The 18,595-nt window shown below is 40.8% G+C and overlaps 1 long non-coding RNA gene across 1 annotated transcript in view; it reads left to right on the top strand.

Moving 5' to 3' along the window:
- The window catches only part of LOC116279973 (uncharacterized), a 183,998-nt gene that overhangs the window by 140,217 nt on the left and 25,186 nt on the right, over positions 1-18,595 (top strand). The window contains exons 14-15 of the long non-coding RNA XR_012071877.1: positions 10,164-10,397; positions 16,231-16,310. This is a non-coding gene — a long non-coding RNA (uncharacterized lncRNA). The remainder of the gene's footprint in view (positions 1-10,163; positions 10,398-16,230; positions 16,311-18,595) is intronic.

An 18,595-nucleotide genomic window follows, 5' to 3' on the forward strand; every position in this document is an offset into this window, starting at 1 on the left:
CACCTACTGTCCTCTACCTGATGGCGTTACCTGATTTACTATCCTAATCCCCTCCATTCTCCACTTCATGCTTACATGGCTTGTGGGGGTTACAGTTGCTGCAATTATAGAAAATGTAGAATAAATAGGAGATAGAGAATAACATTCTTGTATATATATATATATGTAACATTCAGGTAATTATATATATAGTAACTATTACATATGATATATATGTGTGTGTATATATATGTGTATATATACATACACACACACATATTGAATTCCTACAGTGGATGGATGTGTTCTCAGTATTCCAGTTGGTAAAGATCTTGGTTCTCCTAACCAAGAAAGAAGAGTGACAAGAAGCTAAACAAAACCTCTTACTTTCTGCAAAAGTGAAGGCACATGGGTTCTGAGGCAGGAAATAAAAGGCAGGGCATCTTCTGCCTTGCTGTCTGTTTGACCACTTGTTCTGGGAAAGCCGGCTGTCAGGCTGCGAGCACACTCATGCACTCCTGTGAGGAAACCCACATTGAGAGGAACCAAGGCCTCCCACCAACCCCCAGCACCAATTTGATAGCCCTGTGAGCGAACTACCTTGGAAGCGAATTCTCCAACTCTAGTCCAGTTGAGTCTAGGCTTCTTCAGATGTTTGCAGCCCCACCTGACATCTTGACGACCTGTGAGAGACCCCTAGTCAGAATCTCGCAGCCAACTCACTCTCAAATACTTGACCCATGGAAACTATGAGAAACAATAAATTTTATTTTTTAATAAAATTTTTTATTGAGGTAAAATTAATACTATGTACTGTTTAACATTTTCATCATTTTAAAGTGTATGATTCAGTGGTTTTTAATATATTTGTTATGTATACCCATTACCACGACCTAATTCCAGAATACTTTCATCACCCCGAAAATAAATCCTGTACCTCCTAATTCTTCCTGCTGCCATCCTCTGAAAATCACTAATCTATTTTCTGTCTTTATGGATTTACCTATTCTGGACATTTCATAAAAGTGGAGTCATACAGTAAGTGGCACTTTGTGTCTGGCTTCTTTGATTTAGCATAATATATTTTCAAGCTTCATCGTGCTGCAGCACGTATCAGTACTTCATTCCTTTTATGGCTGAATAATATTCCATTGTATGGATATACCACATTTCATTTATCATCTTCAGATGAGCCATTCTGTCATTTGAGTTGTTTCCACCTTTTGGCTATTAAGAATGATGCTGCTATGAAGATTTGTGTACAAGTTTTTACATGAAGATATATTTTCAATTCTCTTGGGTATATACTAGAAAAAGAATTGCTGGGTCACATGGTAACTCTAACTTTTTGAGATTAAATATTAACTTATGTTTTAAACTACTAAAGTGTTGGGGTAATTTATTATGCAGGAACAGATAACAGTTATCCTTCTTTTCGTGAACAACTGACATGGTCCAGGGTCTTTTCAACCCAATTTCATTTGTTTGTAGTTAGAGGCAGTCCCGTCAAGATTTTGAGATTAGACTGACATTCAGTCTTGTCGTAATTTCTTCCTTTTTTTGTGTGATTTCATAAGAATTTTTGTTGAGATTTGGGAAAGGCCATGAGGCTCTGTATTAGTCATCTATTGCTGCGTGTCAAATTACCACAAGTGTAGCAGCTTAAAACCATACACATTAATTATCACAGCTTCTATAATCAGAACTCTACTTAGCTGTGTCCTCTGCTCAGGGTCTCACCAGGCTGCAATCAAGGTATTGTCTGGGCTGCATTCTCATCTGGAGGCTTATTTAGGGGAGAATCTGCCCAAGCTCACTCCAGTTTGGGGCAGAATTAATTTCCTTGCAGTTGTAGGACTGAGGCTCCAGCTTCTTGTTGTCTATTACCTAGAGGGTTATTCCTCCAGCTTTGTTCTTTTTCTTAGCATTGCTTTGGCAATTCTGGGTCTTTTGTGTTTACATATAAATTTTAGGATTATTTGTTCTAGTTCTGTGAAAAATGTCATGGGTAATTTGTTAGGGATTGCATTAAATCTGTAGGTTGCTTTGGGTAGTATGGCCATTTTTACCAACATTAATTCTTCCAATCCAAGAATAGGGGATATTTTTCCATTTCTTTGTATCATCTTCAATTTTCTTTATCAATGTTTTATAGTTTGCAGTGTATGGGTCTTTCACATCCTTGATTAGGCTTATTCTTAGGGGTTTTTTTGACACAATTTTAAATGGGATTTTTTTTTTTTTACTTTCTCTTTCTGATATTTCATTGCTAGTGTAAACAAATGCAACAGATTTCTATGTATTGATCTTGTACCCTGCTACCTTGCTGAATTCGTTGATCAGTTCTAGTAATTTTTGTGTGGAGGCTTTTGGGTTTTCTACATAGCCTATCATAACATTTGCATACAATGACAGTTTTACCTCTCCCCTCCCAATTTGGATACTTTTTATTTCTTTTTCTAGTCTGATTTCTTGGCCAGGACTTCTAATGCTATGCTGAGTAGAAGTGGGAGAGTGGGCATCCTTGTCTTGTTCCAGATTTTAGCAGCAAGGTTTTCAGCATTTCACAGTTGAGTACTATCTTGGCTATGGGTTTGTTGTATACGGCTTTTATTAAGTTGGGATATGTTCCCTCTATACCCATTTTGGTGAGAGTTTTTATCATGAATGAATGCTGAATTTTATCAAATGCTTTTTCTGCATCTATTGAGATGATCGTGTGGCTTTTGTGTTTTCTCTCATTGATGTGGTGTATCACACTGATTTGCATACTTTTTTGGGGGAGGTAATAGAGTTTATTGAATTAGATTTTTCTATTTACAACTGAGATCACATCTACATATTATTCTGCTAGTCTGCTTGGGTACATTGTTTCTAACAAGTTTAGACTCACAATGAATGGGCTCAATCATACAAAAACACATGCCTACACTTACACTAATTGTTTCAAAGCAGCAGTGCATCCTTGTGGCCCTGGAATGAATCCAACTTGATCATGGTATATGAGCCTTCTTATGTTTGTTGGATTTGGTTTGCTAATATTTTGTTGAGGATTTTTGCATGTATATTCATCAGAGATATTGGCCTATAGTATTATTTTTTTGTAGTGTCTTTTTTTGGTTTTGGTATCAGGATGATGGTGGCTTCATAGAATGACTTTGGGAGTGTCCCCTCCTCTTCAGTCTCTTGGAGGAGTTTGAGAAGGATTAGTATGAGCTCTTCTTTGTATATTTATTAGAATTCCCCAGTGAAGCCATCTGGTGCTGGACTTTTGTTTGCAGGAAGGGATTGTTTGTTTGTTTTTTTTAATTACAGATACTATTTCATTTCTAATGATTGGTCAGTTCAAATTATCTGTTTCTTTTTGATTCAGTTTTGGCAGTCTGTATGTTTCTAGAAACTTGTCCATTTCTGGAAGGTTGGCTTTTTTGTTGGCATATAACTGTTCATAGTAATTTCTAAATTTTTTTTTGTATTTCTGAAGTATCGGTTATTATTTCTCCTCTTTCTTTTCTTATTTTATTTATTTGAGTCCTCTCTTTTTTGTTCTTAGTGAGCCTGGCCAGAGGTTTGTCAAAGGAGGAGAGTTTTGGGAAGGAGAAAACAATAAACAGTATGGCATAAAGGCCAGGCATGATAAAGACTGAAAGATACCCAATAGATTGAGCAACTGAGAGGTCACTGGTCGTCATATTAAGAGCTGTACCAGTGGAGGGCGATGCTGCCATAACTATACTGCAGTGAGGGTGCAGAGAGAATAGGAAGTTAGGAAGAAAAAGTGGAATGAAAGGGCGTTGACTCTGGCAGGAGCAACTCTGAAGGAGGGGCAGTGACACAATGTCTATGATACGCCCTTTGCCTCTACATGCAACAGGTAGCAAGGTTCACCTCACAAGGGCAGTGTATCCAGCAAGTCCCCAAGCTTGTGCAGGAGATTCAATCTTTTCCCTTTTGAGTTAGTGCATTTCTAACTCTTTCTTATAAGAAAAAATTTTTAAATCAAAACTTCTATTTCTGGCTCCTCTGTAGTTGACTAAATTACAACTTTAAATATTTAAAAATTTCCAGCGTACATAACAAGCTGATACAATAAATGCAAAAAAAAAAAAGCAGCTGATCTGTAAGAGGCAGGAGAGATTAGTGAAGAGTTACAAATTCCCAGCAGGCAGCAGAATAAATGATGGAGACTTTGAGCATTTAGAGGGAATCAAACGCAAGCCAGAGATGGTAGATTTAGAGATTTTAATATTGCACACTAGATTGCAAACCTATTTGGCATGTGACCAGCTATCAATATGGGTAAAATGCAGGAGCTGATGTTTATATTTTCTCTGAGCTACTTAGAAGATTTATCCGTGTGATATTAAGCTCTCCAAGAGGGAGCAGTAGGGAAGATGCTTGAGTTTGTAATTTATGATTGTTCCACTTAGCACGGTATTTCTTGCCAGCAGTCACACTTTACCCAAGATCTTTCAGAATAATTTCAGATCATCAACCAGAAGGAAGAATTATTCCTCAGTGGAAAGGGCTATGAACTGAATGCTATGCCTTTACCTTAAAGGGGACTGGAAATATCACATGGTGCAATGTCTCAACATGTATAGAACCAAGGAGCTCCTTAAGTGTCCCCCTTGAGGGTGCTTATGGAAGCTTTAATAAACTGTTACCATAAAACAGTAGAAAGGGCCTGGACTGGAGTCACCAAGTCTAGTATCAAGTCCGAGATCCATTCCTTACTGTGTGAATTGGGTCACTTCGTGCCCTCTCGAAGCCCTGCACTGTGAAATGGGGTAATTACATCAGTCTCACGGACTGTTGTACAGAACAGATGAGATGCTGGGTTTCTGGCATGTTCAAGGGCCAATAAATTACTCCTGAATTTGGATTCCTCACACATCTTACTTTCTACTCGATGAATATTTTGAATTCTTCCTGTGAATATAACCTGAGTAATGATGTCTAAGTTCCAGCCCTCAAATGTGGAGCAGTGAGTTACCTGTTCACAGTTACTGCCCCAGTTGTATGGGGCAGTGAAGTGACGTGACTTCCCTGCCTTGGAAGGCAGGACCCCTGGCTGCACCACTAACCCACTGAGTGACCTTGAAAATGATATTGACTCTCTGAACCTTCTTCCTGATTTATAAATTATGCCACAGGGCAGGTGGGGATGTGGAACAAGTTCATTCTAAGTTTCCTTCTGTCTTGAATATTCCCAATGTAGATGAGAAGGTTTTTTCCATCCTGGGCTATTGAGTCATACGTTTGCTCATAGTAATCCATTAAGAAGCATTGTTACTGTTAACTCTAAATGAAAGAATTTAGCGGCTGATAAAATCACTGACAATAAATGAATTTGCTAACTAAAATGAGGTGCAGTCCTGTGATGAAGAGAATTTGTTTTATTATAATTAAAATTTGTTAAAATAAGGTCATTATCATTCAGTTCCTGAATTGTACTGTATGAATGTTTGTCGATGTAACAAATAAATAGATGCTTGCAGTCTATACGAGCCATCTATGCGTTAGTGTCAAATATGAGCTTGGGCTGTTCAGACGTTAGAGGAAGTGTAGCAGGGGCTGTGTTCTGATCACTTGCCGTTCTGTGGTGCTGTCGGTATTGCTGTCCTAAAATAATCCCTTTGCCTACAAGGATCCTGCAGGCTAATTTCAGCAGCTGGGAACCTGCCCGGGCTGTCACGGGTTTTAGGGTACGCTGCCGCAGGCAGTTACCAGCAAGCTTCTGTTTCCAGATCTAGGGGAGCTTGCAGTGATGTGACCCCAGCCCCGATATGGAGTCTAATGGAAAGTGATGAATCATAGCTACCGTTCCCAATATTTTTGTCAGAATAAATATGAGACTTGTTTAAAAGTCGTATATACACACGCAGAGAAGAATTACCCTGACCACACAGGGATCAATGCTGATGTTATTCAGGACCAACTGTTGACACAGACTAGCAGGGAAATTACTTACAAAGGGTCCCTACACTTCGAGGTGCTCGAGATGTCTGCCCCATCATGGGGTCCTCCTTTATGGCCACCAAGCTCGTGGGCTTTGCAGTCAGCCAGAACCGGATTCAATTCCTACTGCTACTTGCTAGCTGTGTGACTTTGGGCAGGTTTTCCTTTCTGTAACATGAGAGTAAAAATAGTACCTACCTCTCACATGGTGAATGTGAGAATTAAATGAGATCACGTATATTACATGCTTTGTAAAGGATTTTCACTAAGCAAGCCCTGGAGTATTATAATTATTCATGATTATTTTGTTATTGTTATTAATAATAAAAATTGGGGCTCAGAGAACGTTGCCCAAGGTCAGACAGCTAACGACTGCCTGCAGGGCCCGGCTGAGCACCCAGGTCTATCTGCCTGTGATCATAACACACTGCTGCAAAAGAGGAATGAGCAGTATTACTCCGAGGGCATCGCCAGCAGAGGCAGAACTGGCCGCCTGGTGTTGTGGAGCTGCGGTGGAACAGGGGGTTCTGGGCAGCATCTTGTCGGTCAGGGACAGAAGGCAGTGGGAATCCGTCACGTCTACAACCATCCTTCCCGCAGGTTACAGAAAGGCTGTAAACCTGGGCCTCAGGGGCACTCCTGAAACCAGTCAAACCTAAGCCAACCGCACTGTGAACTGGGGTTAAAATATAACAAGATCACCACTAAACAGGGCGGCAAGACCAGCTTCTATATTTTGTGTGACTTCTCTTTTGTCTTCCTCTGTGCTGCTGCCCGGCGTGAGGCAATCTCTTTTCAAATCCCAAACTGAGAGTGAGACACAAACGCCTCTGGTTTTCCTTCTCCCAAACTTTCTAGAGTTATCTTTTGCACACTCTTAAGGTGCCACGGAGAAGCGAAGATGGGGAAGGGAAGCCAGGGCCCTAGTGTCTGACCTCTCGCCAATCTTCTCTTCTTTTGGCATAAGACTTTCATTTTCTATTCCTGTCTTACAGGAACTTTCCTTGGGTTACTTCTGAGTCCACTCTACCCATGGCTTAGGGGAAAGCTGTGTATTTTCAGACATAAAAGCATTGTTTCTTATTTTAAAATAAGATTTTAGAATTTATAACAATTTTTTTCTCTCTCTGTAATATCTGGTTTTCAAGTCTTTATTGCTATGAAATTTTAAAAAAGACATTTGTTGACGTGCAGCTGACGTCCTCCTTCCCTAGGACAATAAGACTCTTGGCTTATCTTTAGGACAGATGGGGTGCATGGGAAAGAAAGAAAAATAACGCCTGGGTTACTCAGAAACTACTGAGGAAATAATGGAAGATACTTAAAATACAATATCCCCATGACCCTGGTGAAGGTCTTTCATTCATTCATCTGTGAATATTTACAGAGAGCCAACATAGGCCAGCAGTTGAAGATGGCAACAAGCTGGACTTTCCCACTTTCCACAGCTCGGACAGTAGCACTTAGAGCATCTACAAATATAATTGTCTGATTTTCAGAAAACCTTGGAGGAACCTCACTGAAAATGAGTCGGTATTTTTCTGGACTGTCTGTAATGAGAATGAAGATACTTGCTTTTTGAGGGGCCATTGCATCCAGCCCTCTGTTCAGAGGTGCTGTATCTAAACCTGTCTGCATTTGGTATTGATTATTTAATTTGCGTAACGGATTACTCCTAAAGTTAGCAGATTAAAATGACTAACATTTAATATTTCACAATTTCCGTGGGTCAGGAATTTGGGAGCGGCTTAGCTGGGTGCCTTTGATGGAGATCTCTCATAAGGGTGCCGTCGAGCTGTCAGCCAGGGCTGTAGTCATCTCAACACTTGAAGGGGGCTGAAAACCTACTTCCAAACTCACTCTCATGGCTGTTATCAGGCCTTAGAAGCTCTGCTTTCAAGTTCACTCACGTGGTCCTCTCCCCCAGGCTCCCTTACGACATGGCATATGGCTTCCCCAGGGGGAGAGCATAATAGAGTCCCAAGATGGAAGCCGCAGTCTTTTTATAACGCAATATCAGAACAGACATCTATCACTTCTGCTGTACTCTGTTAAGAGCAAGTTGATAGATCCAGTCTGCACTCTGGGGGAGGACATTACCCCCAGGGTGTGAACAGAAGGAAATAGAGATTGTTGGGCGCTGTCTTGGAGAGAATGTGGCACAACCTTCTTCACTTGCCATGAATGCCTCTTGAGTTACAGGCCTCAGTGTAGATTTCTATGATTGCTCCCAGGTCTTTGGCATAAATGGTCACTGGTGTTTGATGAAGTGTTTATTACACTGTGCCTTTTCTCAAATGAGGTTAGGCCAAACTGCCGTGCTGGTGATGGCCTGCAGGAGTACTTCCCTCTAAGGCGTCTTCTTATAATCACTTGCTCTGTTTGCTTTTGATTCAGGACTCAGTTTAACCACAAAAGCACTTGAACTTATCAGGTCACAGAATTAAGAGTCAAGAACCCTGGATTCACATTTCAACCCTGCCTCTCGCTCCTGACACGGGACAGGTTACTTTACCTCTCAGAGGTTTCATTTCTTTGTTTGGAAAACGAAAGTTTGGACTGAATGGTCTCTAAGGGCCCTCCCAGCCCTACCCGTCTGTCCTTCTTCAGTCACAGGTGTTTTTCTTCTTCAGGAGTATCGTGTGGAGCCAGGGAAGTGGTCCTGCTGCAATCTTGCTTTGGTTGTGTAATTTGTTGGGGTTGGGTAGATTGCTATCGCTTGGCAACTTTCTAGTTTCATTTTCTGGGAACTGCTAAGACACACGCCCACTGCTAGCGCTGTGTGGGAAAACGTCGAACATTTCTTGGAATGTTCCAGGTACTATGCTAAGCACTTTATAAGCATTCTTGTAACAATCCTATGAAGTAGATGTCTATATTAATCCATAGCTTATAGGAGAAGAACCTGAGGCTTTGAGAATAGTTTGTCATGATCACAAGCTAATTATGACCATGGCCAAAATTCTAATGGTCAGTCTGTCTGGCTCAAAGCCAGGCCCTTGACCTCTAAATTATCTATTTTGTGCACCAGTTCCTCGGGTGAAGCCTGATCAGTCAAGGATCAAGGATCTTGAGCAACAAAGCTTATCAAAGTGCTGTGGCCAGTGTGATAGCTTAGCGTGCTCAGCACCCCGCGGGGATGAGCAACATTGTTCCCAGAATAAGCTTATGATGTAAAGGTGTGACTTCAAGGAAGGTGAGTCCTATGAGCACGTACCATTTTCTGATAAGACCCCTAAAGGTGTGTTGCTGAGCAGAGATGGCCAATCAACCTTGTGATTCTTTTTTTTTTCTTTCTGCTATGATCTTTCATTCTTCATGTTCATTTATTTGAAAACTTCTCCTCTGTGTTTGGCTGGTGAGAAAGTTACAAAATGGAAATGCCTCTCTGTTCCCCTTTGGCCCTCCTGGAGCGATAGCCATACATTTCTTATGGCCAGAAGGTCTTTCAAAGCAGGCAGGACTCTGAGGCTTTTTTTTTTCTTCTTTCTCCTTTAGGCTTTTAGTCACACAACTAGAGCTTAGAGTTGAATTTCACCTACAGCACGCTGTAGAATAGTCTGCAAGAACTCCACCGGGAGCCCCCTGGCAAAGGATGTGTCTGGTCCCTGATTCTTCTTCATGCTGATGCTGCTGCACAAGCCAGTTCCTCCTATGGGCTGAGAAGGGAGGGCATCAGTCAGTTTTCAGCAGCTCTTTTTCCTAAGTGGCTGTTTTGGGAGGGAGCCCTTTGGAGTTGGAAGACATACTATTTTCTATAGCCATTTATTTGGCTATTGCAATAAGGAAAATTTCCACTGACACGAAGCAGCCATTCCAGAGATTTTTCTAGATGAGAATGGCTGCACTAGAATGATCCAAACTGTGTGAAGTGGCAAGGTATAGTTACTAGCATTTATGGATGATTTTTCAGGAGCTTTGCATATTACCTAAGTAAATTCTTTCAGCAAGCTTGGGTGGTAGATATTCTTATCTCCATCATGCAGATGGTGTGTAGAGAGTTTAAGATACTCATCCAGATTTGCAATTCCTACAACTGAGAGAGCTGAACTAGGACCTGGGTCCCCCTAAACCCAAAGCTAATACTTTAGGCTCCTGTGCAAACCACCTGCATGTAAGTTTGAGCTTTTTATATTGATTACGTGTTGAAATAATATTTTGGATACATTGGATTAAAGTATATTATTAATATTGATTTCACCTGTTTGTGTTAATGTTTTCAGATGGCTACTAGAAACTTTAAAATGACATAAGCCACTCCCATTATGTTTCTGTTGGACAGTGCTAGACAAGGGATTAAATAACAGAGAAAATGCAACTGGAGACGTTGATCGGCCCTCAAGCTTGGAAGGCCCTGAAGGACATTTATGAGTCACCCTGAGTGTGCCAAATATTGTGCACAGCTTGCAGAAATACTCAATGCCTACACTCAAGACTCACGGCTTTTATATTGCCTGGTAAGTATAACTTCTACCACGTCAATATCCACAATTATTTGAGCCAGTCATCTTTTCCAGTTCTTTGTTGTGCTTAATGAATTAGTTGAATAGTTAGAGAAAGCTACCAAGAATGAAGGTGAGGAAAGAAGAAGGCACAGTTCTGCAAGGGGATTAGGAGACAGTTGTGTAATTTCCATCTGAAAGTGATGAAAACAAAGGCACCTAGCTGTGGATCCAGGGCGCGGTCTCCGGCAGGCAGGCCGTCGGCAAGAGGCATGACACCTATTTAAGTGGGTCACAGCATGACTTAATTTCCATTCACAGGGTTTGTTTCACTTTCTGGTGTCTCAGTTAGTTCCAAGGTGATGCTTGAAATAGTTGTGAAGGCATCCATGGAGGTAGCCAGAGTTTCCAGGGTGGTCATCATTAACTTCCTTTTGTCAGTGTTTCTTCACCCTCTAAAGAGTCTTCAGCAGAATCTGGGCTATTCCTCGGGAATCCAACCAGCAAGCTGTTATCAGAATTCTCCAGCCACTCCTGGAGACCATTGTCAACGAGCTGGAAAGAATTGTGCAGGAGGAAATGCCAGCCTTGCTGAGTCAGGCAACGTCCTCAACCCTAGTTGACTGGTAGCTTTCATGGTGGCATTCATGGGACTGCAGGGACAGTCAGCCTAGTGCTGGCTCCATCAGATTTGCTCAGGCCAGGGTTGTGAAATGTTCCAACACTGTGCGGAAAACAGCCGGCAGAGTCAGGCTGTGAAGGCAACAGGTGTGGTTTGGTTAGTAGCGCTCTGAAGTCTGGGGTTCCTTTGCTGGGATTAGATTGTGGATGAAAGAGAGAATAAAAGCTGAGGAGTAGTAAAGCTTGTGCTACCCAAAAGCTCCTGCTTCCGGTTCAGTTTGGATGAGGGTGAGTGGTCCAGTTTGAAGAGTCCCCAGAGTGACTCTAATTTGGAAGTTTCATTGAAACAGGGCTTACGAATCAAATAAATTGAAGTTGAGTCATGATTCTGGAAGTTAACAGTTGCATGATCTTGGCCAAATCACTTTACTTCGCTGAGCTTCAATTTCCTCATCTGTAAAATGGGCCTACACTACCTCCCTTCTGGGGTTGTTGTCAGGCCTAATTGAGATGTGCATGTAAAAACGCCTGGCATCCAGCAGAAAGAATGTGATGAATCATCCAGACTTTCCCCCCTTAGTGTATTTTAATGTTAAAGCCTTAATATAAAAAAAATCTCCTCCATGAAACCAAATTCCAACCTTTGGTAATGATGATGCTTTCTCTCTCTATATATATATCTTTAACTATTCAACTTTGGAGATTGTTCAATTTTGATGATGGTTATGATAATGATGATGATGGTGATGAATACTTATCTTTTATTCAATACTTGTCTTCTGTTAAGTGCTTTTCATATATTATCTCATAAAATCATCATAATAAACCCACGAGGCAGGCACTTATGTCTCCATTAATGGATGAAGAATGAGGTTGAGAAAGTTGAAGTGGCTTGCTCAAGGTTTTAAAATTAGATAGTAGAAAACCTGGAATTTAAATCCAGGTATGATTCCAACACTGTCATTCTTAACCACTGTGTTAAATTGTGTCTATGCTATTAAATCACCTTAATTTTCCTCAAACAAAAAGATTTTCTGTGATCTTAAAGGGTATCAAAGTGTGCTTGAGAAAGGAACCATTCCCAATTTTAAATATCTTTAGTGATTTAGCCATACTTGGTATCTACTGAAACAACAATTTTAACTGAAAGACAATTAGGAAATCATTTTTGATGAAAGTAAATTGTTTTCTTATTCTGTATGGAACTTTAGAGAATAAATGTAATTCTGTGGAGAAAAGAAAATAAATTATGTTTAAACCAAAGTCTGAGAGGACTAATTATATAGATGTACACAATTTAGAGATAATTGTAGTACTGAAGGTTTATGAAAATGTTTGAGAATTTGTAGACATGAAAGCTTGTTTGTATTCATGAATCTTAAAGATTCCAAATATTACCTTTGTTTGGTATAAGAAATTTGTATAATAAGTCAAAAATTATATAATGCCCCCTGCTCCCATATTGCGAGATATAAGAATATTAGATAAATATGAGAAATTTGAGATAATGAAAAAAATTCAAAAACTAAAGTAGACAAAGCTATTTCTGAGGCCAAAGAAGTAATATTTCAAATAAATAAAGGGCCAAACCATTGAGCATTTTTCATGGTGAGGGTGGGGAGGCCCTTCTACCCATCACTTTAACACTATGCAAGGGTGTTATTTGCTGCTGCCAAGAAGGTTTTATTAGAATTCTTTTTCTTGGGTTTTGCTCAAAAGAACAAATGCCATTCTAATGTCGATATTATCAAATGCCGTTTATTGCTTAGATTTACTCTTCTAAAATTTGCCTTCTTTTTCTTAAATAAAGGTGTGCCTCTCCCGAGGCTACTAAAAGCCTCAGTTTAACTAATGATGAGATTATTCAGAATAAGTAAGGCATCTTTGAGCATCTGGCTTCTCAATGTAGCTCACACGAACTGCCTCAGAGAAAAACTAGTAAATCTCGTGTTGGTATAATAAATAGCACCTTTTCCATTAAGCTTGATAAAGGCTATTCTTTAAAGAAAGGGAAGGAGCATTGGCACTTCTTCAGTCTCATTATTCTACTGCAATAGCCCAGTGACCTGAGCATTGCTTACTTCATGGCTTTACTTGTACCTTTTTGAAACACAGTCTTCGTTTGGCTTGAGATATCACTTTCCCTTGGTTCTCTTTCTGTTCCACTGGCTGGTCAGGTTCTCTTTATCTACCGACTGCTAAGTGTTAAAAACTTCAGAATGTAGCCCTAAATGTCTTTGCCTTTTATTTACTCCCTCTGTGATAGCGTCCCCACTCGCTATCTTTGGGAGCATCTATACACCAATGATTTCCAATTTTAAATTTCTAGTCTTCTTTTCTAAATTGTGGTCTCATGGTCAACCGTCTACTCATATCTTCACTCAAATATCTAATAGAGGTCTTCAACTTAACCTGCCCAAAATCAACTCTTGATTCTCCCCCGATATCCTCCACCCCTCCACGGACAGTCTTCTCTTTGCAGTCTTCTACATCTCAGGAAATGCCATCTCTGTCTTTCTAGTTGCCCAGCCAAAAACTTTATCTTCTGTCTTCCTCTGACACTCCACGTCCATCAGTAAATGCTATTGGCTTTACCTTCAAAATACTGTTTATCAAAAATCCGAGCACTTTTCGCCACTTCCATTGCTGTTTTCCTGGTCTAGGCTTCCACTGTATTTCATCCCCCTCTCCTGAAATATTTCTAAAACTTCCCAAATGGACTCTCTTCCTCCTCCCCTACTGCAGTCTGTTCTCCACATAGAGGTGAGAATGATCTATTTAAATTGAAGGTAAAATCAAGTTACTCTTTTGCTCAAAACTTTTAATGGCTCCTCATCTCATTCAGAGTAAAATCCAAAGACAACCTGACCTGCAAGGCCTTCCGTGACCTTGCCCTCAGCTTCCTCTCTCACCTCACAGTTCTGTCTCCTGCTCCCTCTCGGCACACACTCCGTTCCAGCTGCATCCCAAATTTCCTAGAGCAGATACCTCTCTCACTCTTCAAGGTTCCTTGCTCAGATGTTATCATTTTGGAAAGATCTTTCTTGAGAACTGTTTCCCTCCTCCCTGGTATGTCTATGTCCTTTATTCTGCCTTATTTTTCTCTATAGGTCTTTTCACCACCTGACACAATATTTATTCACTTGTATATTTGTTTATTTTCTGTCTCCCTGTAAGAATATTAGCTTATTTTCCAGATTCCAGAAATGGCATACTAGATGGTTCCACCCAGGCCTTCCACTTGAAGATGATTTAAAAAGCTGAAACACATACACACACATACATTTTTACAAGCATCAGAGACCTAATGAGATACTAAGGAATTAGAACAAGGAAACAATTTGAGTTAAAGAGATGACCCAAAGCCTTTTTGAACAGGATGATTTACTGATAGTGGAAAGAAAACTGAAAGGCAGAGCTTCACTGAAAACTTGGAAAATGACCCACTCTGTATCCCAGAACCCAAGGGCAGAAATTTGGCTCTGAGGCTTTTTGGCAAGTCTTTAGAAGCAGCTGAGACACAGAGCTAAGCTTTGAGGACTCAGATGCATGAAGATTTAGGGACTGGCATTCATCTCCTTCAGAGACAGAGGGGCCCTAATATCCCTTTTCTGACTTGAAACACTCAAAGGTTACATCCTGGAGGCCTAGAGTCTAGATTTTATTCTAGCCTGCAAAAAACCTGCAGTCTTGGTCCTAGACTGCTAATCTACTCAGGCGTTTTGTGGGGGAAAAAAGGAAAATATTTTGTGGAGGAAAATATCATCATTCTGGGTCTTGAATTATCACCAAATGTAATTTTAATTCATCCAGAAAACTATCGAAGATTATAAAGCAAACGAAGATTCAAGACAAATAGTGAAGAATATAGTTCTAAACCACCTGTCCACTTAACATTTGAAAAGATGCTCAACATCGTTAGTCATCAGAGAGATACAAATTAAAACCACGCAACATACCGTTGCCCATCAAATAAAAAACACAGAAGCAACTGATAACACTGGGTGCCGGTGAGGATACAGTGGGAACTCACATGTGTCACTCGTAGGAATGTAAAACGGTAGAGCCAGCGGTATAGCAAACAGGTTGGCAGTTATTAACAAGTTAAATGTGCACTTACCATACGACCCAGCAACCCCACTTCTAGATATTTACCCAAGAGAAAGTAAGATAAATATCCACACAAAAACCTGTTCACAAATATTCATAGAGGCTTTATTCATACTTGTCAAAAATTAGAAATGTTTATCAACTGGTAAATGGATAAATTGCAATAAACTAATAATGGAATAGTACTCAGTAACATTTGCTGAATATATTATTGAATAAGTATGATTAAATTATTAAATAACAAGTATATTATTTAACACAGAATAATACTATATAATATTTTAAAAGGAGAAACCCGTTTTAAAAAGCCACATTGCCCCTTTCAGAACTGGTCTGACATCTCAGTCGCCTCCGTGGATGGCTGATGGATCGTATGGAGGCTCTGGAGAGCAGGATGAACCTTTAACTCAGGGCAGGGCAGCGGTCCTGTCACGTCACATTTCTCCTTTCCGTTTGGCTCTCTTAGCTCCTCATCTGACTTGGTGCTCCTTCAGTCCTTCCTGCTGTCGCCTGTGGTTGGGCTCATGGTCCCCTGTGATACAGCCAGACAGCCAAGGATGTTCTCACAGGAAGGGCATTTGCTGTGGGCTCAGCTGCCTCACTGATTCGGTCAATGTTTTACATCCCCTGGAGCAGGGGGGAGAAATAGACTTGTGACTTGAGGGCAGGACCTTGTCGTGTGCTTCTGTAGTGGCCCATCATGGCCAAGCTCAGAGCCTTAGACTGCTGGGTGCCCGATATATGTTCGTTTTGTATGCAGATTTGGTTTCTTTAAAGATAATAAACATAGTTCCTCATGTTCTCAAGTGCAGTGACTGCAAGTTAGAATTGCCCCGACAGGAGAAAACACTTAATTCATTGGAAGAGACAAAATAACCTTGATGTCCTCAATTTAAGAATATCAGTTATGTATTTTTATCACTCAGATATTCAACAAATATTTATTAAACGTCTGCTGTGTCCTAGATTCTATGCTAAATTATCTAGGTTAAAGGAATACACATCCAAGAACAAAATCAATTGATAATGACAAGTTTCAAAGATATATATTGGTCCTGGCTTATTTTACTTCCAGTGAATTTATTTTTTTCTCTTCATTTTTTTTTTTTCCTGGAAGGAAAGAAGTAGATGCTGTGGATGAGTGATTGGCAGCTCCCTTCCCTGTCCCAGTGGGCCTAAAGGAGTCCGTTTATTTATGTGAGTAACAGGAGCTCTCCATTGTGGGGCGTCTAGCAGGGGCAGGTTGTTGGGGTGGGGAGTGAAGTATCAGATTCGGGAGAGTTAGGGGAGCCTGTGTAGTTCCAAATCACCTATCCACCCCCTTCTCTCCCCACTGTGACTGTCAGCTGTTTTAGCATCTATTTTGTCAGGAGGGAAGAAGCTCCCTTGGTTACTTTCTTGTTCTCAGTTGGAAAGAGTCTATTTGACTCTCTCATGTTTTTGCTACTTGAAGTTTTCATTTAAAGAGTAACTGTATTCAGGAGATTAAAGATACACAGTTAAATTGTCTATTATTACCTGTAGTTTGTCTCTATCCTCCCTCTCTGCCTCTCCTCAGATCACAAGTCCTTCTTTCTTCTTGTGTTATGATGATTTTGATTTGTTTTTGTTTAGTTTGGGGTACTGGCATTGATTTTTTATAAATTATTGATGTGAATCAACAGAAATGAACCATCTAACAATATTTGGAGTCGTATATGGGCAGTCAAATCATGTTCATTTTTATTGATGCTAACTGAATCATTTAGGAGAATGCTTTCTAGTCAGTAATTTTTTTTTTTCACTTGAAAAAATATTTGGCAATGTAACATGACAGGAAACAAAAATTTGTACGTCCTCATTATAAATCTTCCCCAAACTTTCTAGCCTCCACAGGCATACATGCTTTAATAAATCACAACTATGATCTTGGTGGTTGTAGAGGGCACAGTGGGAAAGAAGGGGGAACGGGGGGGAAGATTTCAGATTGAGCCTCAGTGGTATTCAGTGCTGGAATTCAGATACATCTGATATTTCCATCCGGAGGATTGTTAACAAGGTGCACTTGGGACCTCCTGAAGAAAAAAATCCTAAGGAGAGAGCAAAGCCAGCAATGAGGTTGGACAGTAAAAAGGCTGCAGGGTTCAGAGGTGAGTGGGTCTTCTGAGGATCGCTGAATGGAAAATAGCCAATTAGCGAACAGTAGGCTTTTGGTCATTGGCATTCAGCCTTCTAATGGCCATCCACTGCCACTCAAGCATTCCCAGGAGGATTCGGACCTCCAAACCCCACTCAAGATGGTTATGTTACCAAACCAAACTTGGATCCCTTCGCCCACGGGCATATAAAGCCAATCTATTGACACCAGGTTGTAATGAAGGAAAGTACAGCATATATTGCAGGGCACCAGGTAAGAAGCTCGAGCAGCTAACTCCTTGCTTGGCGCCCTGCAATAGATGCTACACTTTCCTTCACTACAACCCGGTAGATTGACTCTACTGCCCCCAGGTGAAGGGAAGAGATCTCAGTTTGGTTCAATAAATTTTTGGCACCCCAGAAGCGACAGCAGTCTCAAGTGGGTGTCCTGCCCCTGGCACACTGGCCCCTGGCCGGTCGCAGCTCTTGGATCCTGTCCAGCAGCCACCTGAGCACCTCTGCCTCAGGGAGAGCCCTGAGTGTTTGCCACTGACCGGGCACTGCCGGCCCATGGTGCTTTCAGTTCTGGGATGAAGGAAACAAGAGGCAGGTGAAAAACATGGGGTGGCGGGGTGTCTATCCTGGGAATGCTCCACAGGGTCCTGCTCAGTTGTAATTATTATTCTTTAAACAAAATACCTCTGCCCATGTGAATAGGGAAAAGGGATTCTCTTTCTAGGAAGATAAGATAATCTCTATACTGTAATGTATACAATCCGCAGAATAGCTCTTCATCTCTGAGAAGAAAGCATGGCCAGAAACACTCGTTTCCAGCAATATACAGAGCTTAGGCTCCCTCGACCTCTGAGTACACCACTGACACTGGGCGAATGGTTTGAGATGTGTGGCTTATTTGTTTTCACGGTAAAGGAGCTCATAACTTCCCTTAGATTCTCAGAGGTGTCTGTAACCCCACAGAAAATGAGGATTTAAATAGGTAAGCAAAGTGGGAGACATGCAGGGAGTACTGTGGTCTCTGGTTGGCCTCTGGCTGGTTTTATCCACACACATAGCTTCATTTGTTACCTACTAATGATTCTCTCACATATATGTATCTTCCCAAACCCTTTACTTCTCAGAAAAAAAATTTGTAGATAATATAAACATTCTACGCACACATTTTAAAAACTAAGCTTACTGCCTTTACTGTAATGTAAAGGCAATACCTTAAAATGACTTACAATAAAGTTGTATGCATTTCAATCACAAATGCTTCCAAATGTCTAGAGGGGAGGACACAGTGGAGTGGTCAAGGGCTAGTGCCAATCGCCATGGACGTGACAGCCACACATACAGCTCATACAGCT

Source organism: Vicugna pacos, chromosome 4 (genome assembly GCF_048564905.1).
Source record: "Vicugna pacos chromosome 4, VicPac4, whole genome shotgun sequence".
Taxonomy (NCBI): Eukaryota; Metazoa; Chordata; class Mammalia; order Artiodactyla; family Camelidae; genus Vicugna; species Vicugna pacos.